Source organism: Pseudorca crassidens, chromosome 20 (genome assembly GCF_039906515.1).
Source record: "Pseudorca crassidens isolate mPseCra1 chromosome 20, mPseCra1.hap1, whole genome shotgun sequence".
NCBI lineage: Eukaryota > Metazoa > Chordata > Mammalia > Artiodactyla > Delphinidae > Pseudorca > Pseudorca crassidens.
The window spans coordinates 60,274,036-60,291,945 of NC_090315.1; the positions used below are offsets into that span (position 1 = coordinate 60,274,036).

At 54.7% G+C, this 17,910-nt stretch overlaps 1 long non-coding RNA gene across 1 annotated transcript in view; it reads right to left on the reverse strand.

The window, feature by feature from the left end:
* Positions 1 to 1,994: 1,994 nt before the first annotated feature.
* LOC137214510 (uncharacterized) overlaps positions 1,995 to 17,910 on the reverse strand; it is a 153,896-nt gene continuing 137,980 nt past the window's right edge. Inside the window, exons 8-9 of the long non-coding RNA XR_010938935.1 lie at positions 6,923 to 7,099; positions 1,995 to 3,404 (exon numbers count right to left, since the gene is read on the reverse strand). This is a non-coding gene — a long non-coding RNA (uncharacterized lncRNA). The remainder of the gene's footprint in view (positions 3,405 to 6,922; positions 7,100 to 17,910) is intronic.

Below are 17,910 nucleotides of genomic sequence, written 5' to 3' on the forward strand. Positions count from 1 at the left end.
AAGAATGTGTTAGTTCAGATTCTGGAGCTCTGTCCGTGAACTGCTGCATCGTAAGCTGCAGGGAGGGGCTGTGCTCTAACACAGCCTCCCAGGGATCCTGAGCGGGCTGGAGTGTGAAACCACTGCTCTAGAACTTGCCTCCCAAACTGTGACTCATTCACAGCCGCGTCAGAAAGGCCAGGTGTTGTGAACGTGTAGATTCCTGAACCCCTTTGCAGTGCCAATGACTCGGAGCCTTGGAGAGAGAAGCACGCCGGTATCGAGTTGGAAGATGGACGCACATTGTATAAATAGCTTCCCAGGTGCTTCTCAAGCTCACGGAGGTGTGGTAACCAGTGCGCTAATACGATGACAGCTCAGATAAATGCCGTCTGTCCCACTGCCCTCCCCTCTCAAAGCATGGACTTTGGTGAGTCAGGGCACAGTCAGAACGTTGGGTCCAGCTGCCTTCTGTGCGCGCACCTTCCGATCTCCTCCTGAACCTCCAGTACTTAGCGCGACCTGGAAGGTTGCCCAGGACCCTGCTTTGAAGTCTCTGGTTTGGTCAATTCCCAGCTCCCCCTGCACTGGGGCACAGGGGGAGCCCGAGCACCACCCCCCACCGGCACCTTGCCAGTATCTCCTCGGCACCCTCCTGCCTCGGGAAGGGACCTCCTCCTTCAGGCAGACGGGCCATCACGACTAACAGACATGGACGAGTGTGGAGCCATCACTTGGGACTCTGAGTCAACTCCCAGCTCCATGCCTGGGACCGGAGAGCTGCCAGACCTTCCACCAACGCACGTTTAATAACCCTATAATAACCCTAACACCCCCGCTTGTGAGCCGAGATTTCATTCTGTGCACATGTAAGCAAACACGTGAGCTTCTCAGCTGCTAACTCGGCAAGTGTAATTATATCCCGCGTTCCATTTCTATTCCATCGGTGAAGCCGAGCCAGGCTTGGAGGGAAACGGGGACCTGTCCCACCGAGGACAGCAGAGGCCCGAGCTCCGTTTCCTGTTGATGCTCCTGTGACGGACACGGAGCCAAGCTGCCCCTCCGTATGCACCAGCGGCAAGTTCTCGTCAGGCTCCAGGCAGCTGCCCACTCTGCTGTGCACAGCGTCTGCAGAGGCCTGTTAATTGGAGACTTTTAGGCCTCAGTATTCGCGGGTGGGCAAGAATGTGCCTGTCGGGGAGACGAGCCATTTCCAGATTTAGGAAAGAAAACACCTCGCTGTCAGAGCACCTGGTGAGCCCCACTGGGTACAGTGCACGCTGAATTCCGTCCACTCCTCACCACCTCAGGACCACAAAGGATGACCAAAGTCATATAAATAACCACACGGCCGACTGGGAAGGCCCATGAGAGAGTGGCTAGGGCCATGATTTTCAAACTGGGTTCCAAGGAACCCTAAGGTGCCTCAAGGAGCCCATGGGGAGACGGGGCTGGAGCATCTACTGATCATCTGTTGGATGACCTTGGGCAATGAATTCCCTTCTCTGAGCCTCACTTTCCTCACCTGTAAAATGGAGGTAATAGTGCCTACTTTGCCTACTTTGTACACTTATTTTGAGGACTGAATGAAACACCATCTAGACATGAGTGACAGCTTGATGCCCTTGTTCCCACTTTAACCCTGGAGGGTGATTTGGCAGAGAGGGCAAAGGGCGTTTGAGGAGAAAGGGTGGCCAGGTGACAGTGCACGTGTGTCATGTGCTGGGTGAGATGCACCGACCCAAGTGGATGGTGGGGCTCCACATCCTCTGAGCGCTGGCATGTCTCACAGCTCCCATGGCCCCAACTCCTTTCTAGAACAACCAGACTTCTCCTTTCATTTGCTTCCTGGACCCACACTGATCAGAGTCAGGCAATGGGTTTCTCTTTAGCATCTTCCTCGATTTAGGGTGAGGACACACTGTGGAAAACATATCATCTGACTGCCAGAAACGTTCGACCCTTGCAACCACAGATGAAGTTGCTTTGTTATTCCTAGCAATGGTCGTGGTGCTAAGACCATCATCATCATCACCACCATCACCCTCTGATCACCTAACCTTCCCAGTACCCGTATGTTAGGAGCTAGGGTTACTCTCATCTTGCAGACAGGGAACAACTGAAGCCCAGAGAGTAATCCGTCCTCAGCTCCACATCCTGGCTGTGCTGGGATTTGAGCCCAGACCCCACTGCTGACACTCTCAGCCATGGGTGCTCCTACGCCAGTTTCGGTGCCGAAGGGTGACTGGAGGCTACTTCAGCACTGCGTATGTATGCTCCATCAGCCCCACGATGTTAATGGCGGGGATGATGGGGGCGGTACTGGACCCCACGGTGAGGAGGAAAGCTGGACACGGTGGTCTTTCAGCTGGGCACCTTGCCCCTTCGCATAAAATCTGAGTTCTCTTAGGAAGAAAGTAGGGGAGGTACTTGGGTATTAGGACTCCTTTTGACGTTCAAAACGTGACTTGGGTTTATGGTGTCTAACATCACTATGGCCCTGCCTTCCCCACCGAGGGCCTTCACAAGCTGGGTCCATGGTCCCACAGTCCCTGTGAGGAACACAATATTAAATGGTGTATCTGGAGGGAAGCCCAGGGATAAGGGAAGAGTGGCTGCGTCTTTTCTGAAGGCGAGGAAAATCTCCCAGTCCTGCAATTCACTCCAGAATTATGGCCCGAGTTCTTTGTAGTGATCCATGTGATAGCTCTGCAAGCTCGAGTAGGACTGGGGGGTGTGGGAAAGATGGTTTTCATTCATTAGAATTCCGGGGGGGGGACCCATTTTCCCTCTAAATTTCCCCCTCCAACTTGAATCCTCTAAGGAATTCCCTCGAAGGAAATTCTCCAGCATGTCCTTTTCATCGAGAGAACACAGTCCATGTCACTTCAGAGAACATTCAACAAGGCAAGTTCATAGCTTTGGAATCCATCACACACACACCAAGGAAACTTCCTTCTCAGGCCTCTTGGAAAGGCTTTCCAAGTAGATTGTAAAGAGGTCCAGTGTGGTTGTTCACCAGCCAGAGGCGTGTCTGCACCCAAGTGAGCCTCTGTTCTTCCCTCTGCAACCCTGAGGCCCTTACGCCCCTGTCGTGTTGCCTCCAAGACACAAGCTCTGTGCCCCCCTTTCCAGGTTGGCATGGAGTCGGGTCCAGAGACTGTGCCAAAGGTGGAGCCAGGAAAAGCAAAGAGGTCTGACTCGTGAGGTAGGAGCTCCAACCCGGTCTTAGCTTCGCCCAGCAGAGAGGAAAATGCCACGAAGAGAACAAGTCAGACCCCAGGTACTCGCTCGTGAACCCTCAGGTCTCCTCTTCACGGACGCAGGCCGCACGTGTGACGGGAAGTGCATCCCGCAGTCACTGGGTGCGCTGGTTTCCACAGCTGCTCGCCCACCAGCAGGGTGACTCAGCAGAAGGGGCTCCCCTTGGTTACAAAAGTGAATACGAGAAAAATCACGTACTTCTTATTGGAAATACAGGCTGGGGCTTCCCCACCTGGCTGTTCTCTCCACATGCAAGGAGTCGGCCGGTGGGGCACTGCTGGGGGACGAATTCCCTGAGAGAATCCCACCCTTCTATCCAGGACTCAGAAATCTGGAAGTCCCATTCATTCATTCACTGATTCTATAAATATATTGAGCATCTTCTACACACCAGGCACTGTCCAAGGCAAGGAAGGGTGGCAGGGAATGAGGCAGATTAAGTCTCTGCCCTCAGGAAGCTTACATTCCAACGGCAAAGTGGTGTGTAGCCAATGCCAGGGAGGGGCAGTGCTCTGGGGACAGTGTTCTCCTCGGCTGGGGGCTGGGAGCTGGGAGCAGGGCAGACACGGGGGCCTCAAGGCCTGTCCGTGCATACGACTTCACCCTTTTTACAGCCAAGAGGTTAATCCACCGTATGATTCCAAACAGCAGTTCTCCTAAATGGATTGAATGAGCAGGGTACAGAGTGTTGACCACCAAAATGGTTAAATCTTTCTACGTTCATGATTTAGAAACGCAGTGCACTCTACTCAGCCCCTTACTTTCACTATGGGGCCAGTGGAAGCCAAGGGATTAAGTTTGAAATGAAAAGACCTGGTGTTATTTTTATTACAACATCTCCAGGGATGATAGATCAATTTCATCTCGCCAACTTCCAGCAATCGGTACTGAATCCCAGACATCCTGTGTCGAGAAGAAATGAGACGCTAGCTTCAGATTCTGTGTGAGAGTGTCACTAAGGCCTGCCCTGGGCCCAGGAGCAAGGGCAGCTCGTGTGTACAGTGTGCCCTGGCCCAGGTCTAGGCGGACAGTCCCAGCTCTGATGCTGAGCCCTCTGCAGATCTCAAAATATTAGCAGACTTATAAAAAAGTCTGTCTATAAAATTAAAGTATGGTGATTAAACAAGGTACACATCACACCACACTGCAGAGAGAGGAAGAAATGGGATGGTGTCAGGTGCTAAAAATATCCCACAGACCCTCCTAATGCATCACAATTTTCCAAAGGGTGGAGCCACTGAGCTGATTAGTGACAGGAAGGGGAGTTGGGGTGGCATGTGTGTATGTTCCATTTCTAGAATTCAGATGCCAGTTTCCTTGTTTGGGGGAAAAAGTGTTTAAAACAGATAAAACACAAGGAAAATGGAAAGTTGTTCAATTAATGTTGTCAAGGTTACAAGGCTCACATAATTAACATTGCAGCGCTTTGATGTAGAGATGCTCCACCTGCTTTGAGGAGCCTGTCTGAAGTTTCTGACTGCTGCCACCGTCACCATCATCACCATCTTCATCAGCACCGTCATGACCACCATCACCATCATCATCTCCATCACCATCACCATCAACACCATCATAATCACCATCACGAGTGCCATCGTTACCATTATGGTGATTAATGTCAACAAGCATCCCGGAGTAATTGTGAGATTCTAGAGCAAGCCTGAGTCAGGTCAGCGGGAGCAGACAGTGAGAGAAGCCTCATAAACGGCGCCTTTCTCTCTGCCTCCTCTGTACACAGTTATAGGCAACCGGGAGCCCGGCATTTTATGCACCAGCTGTAGTGTCACCTCTGTCCCCGAGTTCTACCCAGAGCCTGACCTCGTGAGTCAATTACAGCTGTTTTCACCGTGCTCATCGGCCTCCAGCATCCCCCCGGCCCCGCTTTCAACAAAGGGTGGATTCCCATGAACTGGCTTCTTTATTGCCAGCTGGTTCCGATTAGGGATGAACCAGTAAAACGAGGGGGTAATACAGTCGCAGTATGTTCCTAAATGTAGCACTTTTCCATGTGTTTTGATTTACCAGTTGACCAATAAAACCCAGTCCTTCAACAAGGTGGAGCCCACACCTCACATGTTTTACTTATTTTGGTAAATGTAGCTTTTTAGAAATTGAAAAAAGATGGGGGGTGACTCGGGTCGATTATATCTCTTGCAGTGTGTGCATGTGTGTGCGCATAAGAGTTTGTATAAGTGTATGAATGAGTGTAGGGGTATGTGTGTGAGTATGTGAGAGCTTGTAAAGGTGTGTGTGAGTGTGTATGTGTGTGGGTATGAGTGTGCACCATGGTCAGAAGCTGGGTCCCTCTGGCAGGGTATTAGGCATTGATTTCGGAGCATCTAATATTTCTATCCAAATACTCCCCGTCAGCACCCTTGGTTAAATGGACTATGAATCTAAGAAGAAATAACAACAGGGATGTTTCCTCCCTCATCTTGTTAACTGGGCCCTTCCCTCCAAAACATCTACCTGCCACCTGCTTGTCAGCTCCCCTGTGAAGGCAGCTGTGTCTCAACAATCTTCCTTTCCCTTGAGCTGGATGGAACTGTTGACTATTCAGGCAGCAGGACTTTTATCTGAAGTAGAGAAAGCCCCACACAGTAGCTTTCTGGCCTGGGAGCAGCTCTGTAGGCTTCCAGTTGGAATGAAGGACAGTGTCTTAAACACAAAGAAATGGCTTGGGAAAATTAGTACCAGGATGCTTTGGGTACCACTCAGAAGACCCTAACTCAGTCTAGAACAGGAGCCAGTGATGGGAGGGAAGATTCCTAACCCACAAAGCTCCGTGAGCCCCTCGCTCCTTGCATCTGTGCTCTGTTCCACGGGGGCCAGCCTGCGTGTCTGAGACAATGCTGTTCACAGCTGAACCTCCAGCCAAGTGCGGTGCAGGCATGCAGCTGGCGCTCCGTGTATGCTTGCTCACTGGACGCAGGATCAGAGCGGGCATGGGGAGAGGCCTAGGAGAGGTTTTCTGAGGGAAGCGGATTTGAGTTTGGTACTGTGGATTCCATCCAGGAGGAGAGAAAGGAGGTTTTAAATGAGACTTGGACCTGACCATTGGGATCAAAAAAACAGAAGGGGACTTGGAGACCACCCAGCCTGCTCTCCTGCGACGCACGGAGCACTGTGCCTTTAAGAACAGGAGCATTGTACATTATAATCTATCATTCATTCATTCAGAAACGAAACTACAATGTTGAGTCCCTGCCCTCGTGGAGTTTACCCTCCAGGTGGGAAAAAACAGAAAGTCAACAAGTAAACAAGCAGGAAAAACAGGTGATGAGCAGAGCACCACACAGGACGATTAGCACGATCACTGTCTCTAGACATTCCCGAAGCCAAACCTCAGGGAAGAGACGGGAAGAGCGTTCCAGGGAACAGCGAGCGCACAGGTGATGCCAAGGTGCACCAGGTAGGGAGCCACTGCTCAGGTAACAGGGAGCATCCTCTGGTGTTAAGCACGAGAGCTGGCTTATCTGAAATCTGTGCCCCCAAAGTGTGCTCAGGCCTTTCGGTGTGAGGACGGTCACGGCCACGGGGCAGACACGGGTCTTTGGTTTGAACACGATTATCCATTAAAACTTAATAATGCAGGTTTTTTCCTCCATTTTTCCTTAAACTTAGCAAGTTTTTCTGGCATTCAAAGAAGAAAAAACAAACCAATACAAATATCCCTTACTTGTATCTTTGCACAAGACAATGTGCAGAGGAAACGTCCAGTTGCTTCCTCTTCCAGGGGTCACTGCAGAGGCTGAACTCCGTGTCTCATGCGATCACGGCAGCCCTGACGCTTGAGGCTGAGTCGTCCCTCTCAGTAGGAGAATCGAAATAAGGTCAGTCTTCCCACTGGGCCAACCTGCGTGAAGAGGGCACTTCATTGTTTTAAGGTAGTTCAAAGGTGGTGGAAAAAAATCCCTATAAAAACAAGCAGGAGTTTATTAAAACTCTAATGAGTATACAGTTGCAGACACAGCGATTCATTCCTGGACATGGTTCCTGGGTTCATTTCTTTCCGCCCCCACGTGGAGAGATACCACCGGATAGAGGCACCAAGCAGACGGAGCCGGCCCAAGTGCTCCTGTGCAAGCCTTGCCTTACACTCCCCAGAAAATGGGACCGCGTCCTGGGAGACGGCCTCTGCGCGTTACGTCTCCCATAGGAGTGATTCAGTTTCTCACCACCACTAGTCGGACCGTCATGACACAAGTAGCTGGGGGTGGGGCTGTCCAGCTTCCTGCTCGGTAGCCAATATTTAACGCCAGCCGGCCATGCTAGGAGTAATGACACCAGCGGGAAACCAGGCACAAACTACGGACCTGCGGGCACCCTATTTCTAATGCTGCTCCTGGGGGCGGCCACTGTTGACAGTTTGGAGCATGTGCTTCTGCAAGCCTGGCAATGGTGGATCGAGAAGAGGCATTCTGCTACTGCGTGAATTCTTGAGAACTGCCCAGCCTAGCAGCTGCCTTTATGTCGCCATCCTCACAGCGGAGCAGAAGTGGTACAGAGGATTTTCAGAAGGGGGTCGAGTGTGTGGGTGTATGAAGTGTGTGGACATGCGTTCTGTGCCTCACTGGGGCGAAGCCAGGAGAACAGCAATATACTCATATTTTAGGTCTATGCTCAACAGTCACACTTACGTCCCACTGGATGGTCACTGTCTGATATCAACCGGGGGATGGGTCCCTGATAGCTACTTTCACTGCCTCCATCAGATGCGGTTTGTAACTGTTGATAATGACGATGATGATGGTAGTGAGACGGGTGACGATGGTGATGATGGTGGTGGTGGTAATGAGACTGGTGATGATAATCATAAGATGGTGATAATGGCGATGGTGATAATAATGTCAGTGGTGATAGTGATGGTGGTGATGATGATAACGATGGTGATACTGGGGATGGTGGTAATAATGTTAGTGGTGATAGTGATGGTGATAGTGATGGTGATGATGGTGGTGATGGTGGTGATGATAATGATAAGGTGGTGATAATAGCAATGGTGATAGTAATGTCAGTGGTGATAGTGACGGAGATGACGATGATGGTGGTGATGACTAACACGTATATGGAACTCACAGGTGCCAGGCCCCGGTCTAAGCCCTTTGCATACATTAACCTCTTTAGTTCTCATAATTACCCTGTGAATGAGGAATTATAATTGTCTCCATTTCACGGGTGAGGAAACTGAGGCCTGAAGAGTGCAGACCCTCGTCCAATCTCCAGACATTTTAGAAAAACTCACTGTGGGAGCAGTGGCACAGAGGAGTTAAAATAAAAGGTTTTGTTTCTTTGGAAGCAGTAAACATAACTATGAAAACTTGTTTTTTAGCTCATTTGGAAACTGAAGGTCAGCAGGATCACCTTGCCTTTTCTTTATTTCTTCCCTTTTTATGTATTTACTTTTAAATATTTGAGCCTCTGTTTCACTGATGGTCTGTGAAAAATATTTGTCCCTCTCGAGGTGTTTATTCACCCTGGAAAACTGGCTGCCGTCCAAATGCTGTGTTTTCCAACTATCAATGTAAACTAAGGATTCACATTCTCAGAACAGTTAGGTATTGTTCATTCATTAAAAACCCTTTAAACCTCACGCTGTTTATCTCTTTGCTTTTACCTTGTTTATCGTACAAAAAACAGCACAAACACGAAATGGAAAACAGACAAGACAGACGGAGTGTGTTTAGGATTTTCCATAGGTCCTCGACGTTTTCCAGTGACGTGGAAGCGGAGGGTAGACGGGTGAAGAAACGACCGATTGCTGTCGGCACACAGTGCAGAGCATTTGAGAAACCAGGGCACCACCCAGGGCCTCAGGTGTCCGCTGGGAGCAGCTGGCCGTGGGTCCTGACTGGGCTTGTGCTCCACGCGGATCCTTCGCAAACCTTCATGGTCCCTCAGCAGGGCCCCATGCTACGTGCCCAGGGCAAAACTGGGGAGAAACCTGAAATCCAGGGGCCAGAGGAACTTCGGTCTGGGCCAGGGAGTGAGCAGAAATTAAACAGGAGCATTCTACGACGGGTGACGGCAGAAACCATTCCGTTGTATTTTCTTTTCCTGAGCACACAGAGGAGTGCGTGTATTTCTCTTCCCCCTCCCAGGTAGGCTGGGGCCAGGTGATTAGGTCTGACCAATGGGCCGTGAGCAGTGACCCCTGGCACTTTGGGTCAGAGGCAGTTAGGGCAGGACTGAGTTCGCGACACTCTCTCCTCCTGGCTGTGCCCAGAGCGGAGCCTCCACCCGCCCAGGTCCCTAACTGGGGATGGGGAACAAGGCCCCAAGGGATTTCTTTGAACATGGACCCCCAAGTGAGAAGTAGACCTTCGTTGCGTGACGTCACCTGGGCTCTGGGGTTGTCACTCGCCCATCCGCTGATACAAAGGGGCAACCCCACAGTGCTGTGGGGTGCAGGGGAAGGTAGCGGGTGGAGACGGTGGTCAGCACGGGCGTCCCCAGGCTGTGAGGGGTAAACTGAGCCGCAAAGGAGTCGGCCAAGTGATAAACAGAGGGAGAGCGTCCCTGCAGAGGGGGCAGCTTGTGGAAATGCTGACAGGCGAGAACCTGGCACATCCAAGGCAACGCGGACGGTCCAGCAGGGAGGAGAGGGCACAGGTGCGGCTCACAGGTGGAAGGAGCTGGGGCCTTGAAGACCATCGTAAGGTCATGGTCTTAGCTCAGGCTGCCGTGACAAAGTACCGCAGACTGGGGGACCAAAACCACAGACACGCTTCTCCCGGCTCTGGAGCCCGGAAGCATGAGATCAAGGCGCCGGCATGTTTGGGTCCATGGTGAGATCTCTCTTCCTGGTTTATAGACGACGGCCTTCTCCCTGCGTCCTCCTCCTCTTTCTGTGAGGGCACTGATCCCGTCACGAGGGCCTCAACCTCTTAACTTCACCTAAACCTAATCACCTTGGAATTACACCTGCGAACACTGCCACATTTGAGGTTAGGGCTTCAACGTGTGAATCTGAGTGCGGCGGAGCAGAGCGTGGGGGACACAGTTCTACAGCATTGTGAAAACCGGAGAGAGTCATTAGGATGCTCTGAGCAGGGGTGACACAACCACACTGCATGGTAGCCCAGTGAGGCCTGGAGGCTGGAGAGGAACAGACTGTGGGGGGAAACTCCAGCTCCCTCTTTCACCCACGCACACATGTATTCCATTGATACGTACCGAGGACCTAGTGCGTGCCAGGCACTGTCCTAGGTGCTGGGGACACAGCAGGGAGCAAGACAGACCCAGACCCCTGTCCTCGTGGAGCTCACATGTAGAGACACACGTGGGGCTGGGGGCACGGGTCGGGGGTCTGGGTTCTCTTCTGCCTATATGCTGTATGCCCATAAAATGCTGAGCACACTCAGGCGATCGTGTTCCAGGTAGAGGTCTGACAGTGTATCTAGGGATAGTCCCTTGGGGAGGTAGAATAGGAGCAGGTCACCTCACAGCCCAGGGACCCCAGCCTCCAGCCCTCTGCCGGCTGGCCCAGCAGCTCCCAGACGGACATGCTTCCCCGGAGGCCCTCGAGGCACTTTCATGGTGCGTGGGTGACGCATCTGAAATATATTAACTGGTTTGTACTTATAATAATGTATTTTAAGAAAAAAAAATGACATAACCCACGCTAATAATTGTACTGTTTATGATGACGTTGAGTAAAAAATGAGAGAGGAGGGTGTCAATTCGAAGTCGATGCCAAGCAAATATTCATCAAAAGAGTCATGGAAGACGTGGCAGGAGGGTTAGTCACGGGGCAGCCGGGAGGGAGGCAGCGGCCCCCGCAGCTGCAGCCGGGGCCACAGTGCAGGGGCGGAAGGGCTGCTGCCTGGCTCCCCAGCGCTCCCTTTCCTCCTCCACGAAATTAGGGCAAAACCTTCCCTGATCACCAGGTGACCATATCCCATCAGTACTGCAGTGACTTCTTACCGTGCAGACCAAAGCCAGTTCCAAAACTCATCCTGCAGAGCGTCTGAGCAAGAAAAAACTGAAGATAAAAATGAAACGGGGAGATGCTGCCCCCTGGGCCGCTTCTCAGACAAGCAGACGGAAGCAGGTGGTGGGCGTTCTCTGAGAACTTGGAGGCTTGGGTGACAGGTCGTGTGCCCTGCGCACCGAGGTCCACGGTGCCGGGGGAGGGCAGTTTCTACAGTAGAGAACACAGCTTCCGGTGCAACCTGCTCCTGGCCGCTGAAGAGACCCACCGGTGCCCTGTGTGCAGGGCAGGGGCGTGGACCCTTCCCTCGCTCTTGCCCTGTCTGGGCACCATGCCCACAGATGGTACAGATGTCATCAACTCTCAGTGTTTATTTTTTGCTTTTTCCACTGCACATGAAGTCAGCTATCGGGTCAGACACGTTTTGCTTTTTTAATTTAGCCTGGCCTGTGACTCCAGCGTTGAGACGGGATCTAAGGGCAGGCTCTATCTGCGTTGACACAGAAGCGCCAACTGTGTCTCTCTGATGACAAGAGAAAAGCAGTTTTCAAAAAAGGGGAGAGCACGTGCAAAGCAGAGGTGGGGCCTCCCTGCTGTGGAGGGTCCTGGGGAGGCGGCCACCGAGCCGCGTCTACAGGAGAAGGAGGGGTGCTGTGACCAGCCGGCAAAGCCTGGAACTTCTTTCCTTCTGTTTCCCCTGAGACGCATGGTGGGTGGTGGGGCGGCTGAGTCCCTGGGGTGCAGGGTGGAGCAGCTCAGCTTCCTGAAGGCCCCACAGCACACTGAGTGGCCCAGGGTCTCGCAGGATGTTACTGCCTCGTTAGCCGTGTCGGCCCAGTGGTATTTGCTCAGCAGATGCCTGCTGCCACCTCTCATACACTCTTATGCTCTGGGGACATAACGGTGGATAAGATGAACCCACCCTGTCCCCACGGGGCTTCCCATGCGGGAAGAGAATGGATCCCATGAGCCACAGATGGTCTCAGAGCAAGAGTGGTCCTGCTTGCGCTCCCCTGCTTCCTTCCCACCCCTCCAGCTTCCCTCCTGGGCTGACCCTTCCATGCCTGACCCTGAAACAGCAGGGCTCCCCAGGGCCTGGGCCGGCCCTCCTCCTGCTCCAAAGCTGGACCAGGCCTCTTCTTCGACTCTCAGAGTTCCACCGAGCATCTCTGTGCTGTTTCCAAACAGAGCTCAGCCCTCTCCCCTGACCTCCCTCCAGCTGTGTCCCTGGAATCCACCCACCCACCTGTCCGGCGCTTGGGCAGCCTTGCATGGGGCAGGGCTCCCTCCACCTGCAAATCCGCGGTCACCGCTGGCCTGAATCTACCGGGAGCACGGCACTGGCCTCCCCCCGTCCCACGCGTCCCCCTGCTCCCCCTTCCTCGATCTCAGCCCAGCAGCAGGAGTGGTCCTTGCAAAACCCAAGTAGATCTGACAGCAAACGCAAGGGATGGTTTTAACACCGGCACCAATTTCCCAGCATCAGTTCCTCTCACTCCAAACCAGGCGATGCCCTCTGGCTGAAAGACGGTTATCTCCCTCACAGCCTTCTCACAGACCACCTGCCCCAGTCCCAGCGGCCTGCTGGGCCACTGCTGAAAATGGGCCGGTGGCATCCACTGCACCTGGAGCCTGGGCGACCCTCCAGCAAAGGCAAAGGTGAGTGTGAGTCACTGTGAGTGTGAGTGTGAGTCGGCTGAGCATTACAAGCCCCTGTGCGAGCCCGCCGCTGCGACGTGGAAGCAGCATTGTCCACAGATGACCTAACTGCTCTTTCAAGGATTTTTTCCTTCTGTACTGTTCTTAGCTGGGGGCCTGCAAGCTGACGTCAGAACTTACTTCAAGGAGAAGGAGGTCAGCCCCACTACACACAGTGCCAGGCCCCCTGCCCCCTCACTGCCACTCCCAGCCAAGGGGCCCAGAGACAAAACGTCACTCACTGTCCCCTGGCCAGACCAGGGGTGCCAGGAACCACAGAGGGCTGCTGGCCTCCCCTGAGGGCCCACGCGGCGGACAGCCCTCAGCAAACCCGAAGTCCTGCACGTGCTCACAGCCCTGCACACACATGCATGTTCACCCACGCGTGTCCTCCTCAGCTCCCTGCACACAAACTTTGGGGTGGGGATGGCGTCTGTCCAGTGGAGGACAGGAGCTGGACGTGTCCACCTCCACGCCAGTGCCAGAAAAGGGCGAGCACAGACACTGAGGCCTCTGCCCTCCACTGGGGTGTCCACAGGGCCCCCACTGGGTGCTGACCTCCACGGAAGGTCTGTCGCTGGCCACGGCCATGTCCACCCAGCAGGGGCTCAGCCAGCGCTTGCCCAGCCAGACAGGCGGGGTCCAGAGTTGGGCCAAGGTTGAGGTCGGCACGATTTAAAATGATGCCAACCCCCCGCGCCGAGAGCAAGGACAAGGGCAGGAGGAGTTTCATCCTCCCCCTCCCTCTGCCCTGCCTGTCTCCTCCATTCACTCGGGGGACAAACAGAGAATGAGCAGGAGCTCCCTCGTGCTGAGCCAAGGGACTCAGGTGGACGCTGGCCGCTGCCCTCAGGCGCACAGAGGCATGTGTGGCCCCATCCCCCTTCCTCCTCCACGGCTCCCCCTCAGCACAGGGCCAGAGCCGTCCTGTCCTGGCTGCAGGCCAAACCGGGCGAGCCCCCGAACCCCGCCGGAGTCCGTGCTGGGCAAGCCCTGCGCAGGCTACGGCTGGGCCTGAGGCTGCCCTCTGGCCGCCCATGCGAGGTGATCGCGGAAGTCGGTCAGCCCTGGCTGGGCGGGCGGGCTGATGAGGCCCCTTTGGCACGTGGTAAACGGCCTGCAGTCCGACGCTCCCGTGTGTAGACAGAATCCCAGTCTCCCTGACTTACGAGCCCCTGGAGGTGGCGCTGGGAGCCCGCGGCAGTGCCGCCTCCTCCCGCCTCTCCGTGTCCCGCACCTCTGGTCTGCTGCCCAAACCCAAGGATCTTCGCCAACTGTCAGCCCTGAGCACAGCTGGGGAGCCCGGCGCCCAGTGACCCCACAGCACGGGATGTTCCAAGTCCCCTTGCCTGGCCCTTGGCCCTTCTGTAGTTGAGACAGGAGTGGCGCCCTGGGGACAACAGTACACAGGCCGTCCAAGGACTGGCACACAACCCCCCTCTCTTTTAAGGGAAGTTTGAGAAAATCTGGCAAAGTAGAAAAGGTGGCACAGGCCACGTGTGTCTGTCTGCTCCTGGCTCAAACTCGGCAGAGGGTGGGGGACATACAAGGTCAGCTGGTGTCCCAAGGTCAGAGATCACTGACTATGTGGCCTTGGGCAAGTCACTTACCCTCTCTGGGCCTCACTTCTCTGGACAAGATTGGGGGTTGAAACTTTCAGCCGTGGCCCCTGCTCCCTGACTGCAGCCTCGCGTGTTGAGATGTGTCCGTCCGGGGCCCCAGGGAAGCTGTAGCGAGGATGGAGTGGGACGGGAGGGCTGTGCTGGGTGGGCCGGGGACAGTGGGCCCGAAGAGGAGGGAGAGCCTGGACCCGTGGACGCAAGGAGCGTGGGGTAACCTCGGCCTTCCGTGCAGCTCCGGGAAGGTCTCCGCCAGGCTGATGGCGAGCCCTGAGGGACGAGGCCCCTGGAGGGTGTCCCTGCTGGCAGAAATGGCGGGACCTTGCACTTCTGCTGTGCTTGGCCATCGGCTGCCCAGAAGGCATGCAGCCTCGGCCAGAAAGTCAAGGCAGGCCCTGCGGTCACCACAGCTGGAGGCACCAGCTGCCCTCACTCGCTGCGGCGGGGAGATCCGAGCCATACACGCCCATGGGCTACTGCCACGGGGCGTGAATTTCGTTTGCTTCTTTCAAAAAGACTTAGTATTTATCAAACATTTAAGAACACAAGACTCTACCAGTACAAAGAGATAAAAATATTGTGCCAGCATTGTTTGTAATAACCAAAGATTGGAAACAACCCAAACGTCCAGTATCGGGAGACGGGGCTCCATGCATTGTGGGCGTCCAAACATGGAGTACCATGCAGCTGGTTAAAAAGAACAAGGCTCTGCTCATGTGGCAGCAGCGTGAATTCCAAGAGAGACTGCTGAGCGACAGAAGACGAAGTGTGGGACGTGGGACGAGCAGGCTGCCGTCTGCGTCTGCGTGAGCAGGGGCAGGAGGCCACCCATTCCGCCGGCGTCTGGGGGAACCGCCCTGGAGGAACCGCTGAGCTGGGAGTGGGCTCCATCCTAACAGCGAGAGGGACTCACCGTCCTGTTTTACGCGAAGGCCTTACTGCTCTGAAACTACTTCTATCTCCCCGTCGCGGCTCGCACGGCTTCTCTTTACGGTATGAATTAATGAATGGCTGCGTGCAGGCGGACACAAAGCCCTCCTGTTCCCAGCGAGTCTGTTCTGGTCTGCAAGACGCTCTGCAGCGCAGAGAAGCAAGTCCACGCTGAGCTCAGCTGTGCACACTTGAGCCGCCGCGCCTTCCTCCTCCTCCTTCCCCTCCCCTCCCCCTCCCCTTTGCAGACTCGAGCGTCGCATGGAAGAAATGAGTGAGGGTATTCGCGGTGCACGAGGATCTGTTTATTCCTTATACCCTTACCATTTAATCGGCGTTTACACTCGCTCACAGTGCTTTTACTCTCCCATCCAAACGCCTGATGAGAGACAAACTGTTTATTCAAAGCTGAGAGCTTCAAGGAATGAATCCTCGTCACGAGGGAGGTTCTAAACACTCCCCAAAATTAACCTTCTCAGGACGGCACGGCCTCAAGGCCAGCAAGCGAATCCGGGAGGTGAGGCCTCGCCCTCACACACACTCACACTCTGACACATTCACACCGTCACACACATTCACACACACACACTCACACAATCACACCCTCACACAAGCAGACAACAAAGGCCACTTTCTCTCCCTGCAATGGGTTTTCCCCTAATTCCCTCGAACTTTCCCGTTTATTTCCTGTCCTTGGGAAAGGGAAATTTCGAAATCCTTTTGGGGTCTCTCATTAGGTCCTGACAAACGAGAGCACAAGAGGAACTTGAAGCCCACCATATCACCAAGTATGGGATAAAAATGTGCCCCTTCCCCTGCCCCCGCACCCCCAGGCATGAGCACGGGCTACCTAAGGCCCGGGAGGGCTGTTCCTCCTCCTGTCTTCCCCAGCTCCCAGCAAACGCTAAACTGGCCAGGTGGCCACACAGCCGGTAAAACCCAAGATGCAAATGGGCTGCTCTTCAAAAACAATACGGGGCTTTCTTTCAAGGCAGCCTGACCCGTCCCTGTGCCCCTGCCTCTGCCCTGATTGACAAGGCCCCTGGGACCCACAGGGTAAGGCCCTTATTAGGGCTGTGGCCTTTTCTGGGGCTTAGAGGCCCCCAGCAGATTATCGGGATGGCCCCGTGGGGACCCATCTTTCAGGTTGTCCTGTCAAGGGTTCCTGCCTCCTCCTTGGGATGCAGCCGAGGGGCCGGCGGGCGAGTGCTCTCGTCCACCATGTGGTTCCCTCTGTCCTTCCATGAGCACACAGATCACCCCCTGGAATGCCCTCATTTCCAGCCCGGGGGTCCCGGCGGTGGAGACAGGCTGCGAGCCGTGGGTGGGACGTTGGCTGCGGCTCCCGCCCCTGGGCCATGACTGTCACCGCAGATCTCCGTGAAGAATGAGCCCCTAATCCTCGAGGGCGCACAACTGTGGCCTTATATTTCCCCACAGCCCCCAGTGTGACCTCAGGCCCCAAGGCCAGACTAGGAGGGGCTCCTACTGCCACCCCACCACGTGGGGACATCGAGGCCCCAGAGACAATTCATCGCGGCTGCAGAGTTGGACACACCTGTGAAGAGGTTGGAAAGCCACAAACCCAGTGCCATATGCTTCTTCCGTCCCCACTCCAGGCCCACTGGTCTCCTCCTTGTCCTGGAACACGCATGACCTGCCTGCCACAGGGCCTTTGTACGTGCTGGGCCGCTGCTTAGAGCGCAGCTGGCCCAGCTGGCCCATTCCATTCACCCATGTACCTGCCAAGCGTCCCCACTCAGAGGCCTCCCTGTCCACCTTGCCCGCTGCCCCCACCATGTCTCCTCACCCGCCGGATGCTTGTTAGAGCCCTGGCTCCCCCAACACAAATGAACGGACCTGTTTACTTGTTTGTGGAGCCCTTCCTCCGCTAGGTTGTAGGCAGGCTTTTGAAGGTAGGAATGTCCGTGTATTTTGTCCACGGACGTATCTCCAGGCCCTAGAGAAGTGCCCGGCACATGGTAGGAGCTCAGTTAAGTATCGGACGGAAGCGTGGACAAAGGAAGGAGAGACGAGGCACCTGAGGGTTAGCGTCTCCGCTTTCAGCCACTTCCCGTAACTGCCCCGTCACCCCGGTGCCACTGCTCCCACCACTGAAGCCATCTATACAGTGTGCTGACCCCCCCTACACAGCCCCAGCCACAGGCGGCAGGTCCAGGGAGCAGCCTGACCCCAAGTGGGGCAACCAGAAGTCAGTCCCCTCCCTGAGAACCTGGAGCTGGGACCAAGAGAGGAGTCCAGCCTTACGTCCTAGACAGTATGTACACTGCTGTGAAAACGTCCACCGTAGCAGGGGAGACGGACTCAGGGGAGAAGGTCAGTGAAGCAAAACACAGACACACACGGGGTGTGGGGAGAGAGGATTCCCACACCATCCGGGGACCCGGTCCCACACCTTCCAGGGTCCAGCTCCATCCAGGTGTTCTTAGAAATTCCCCTTGTTTTGCAAAAGCTGGAACCCGTGCT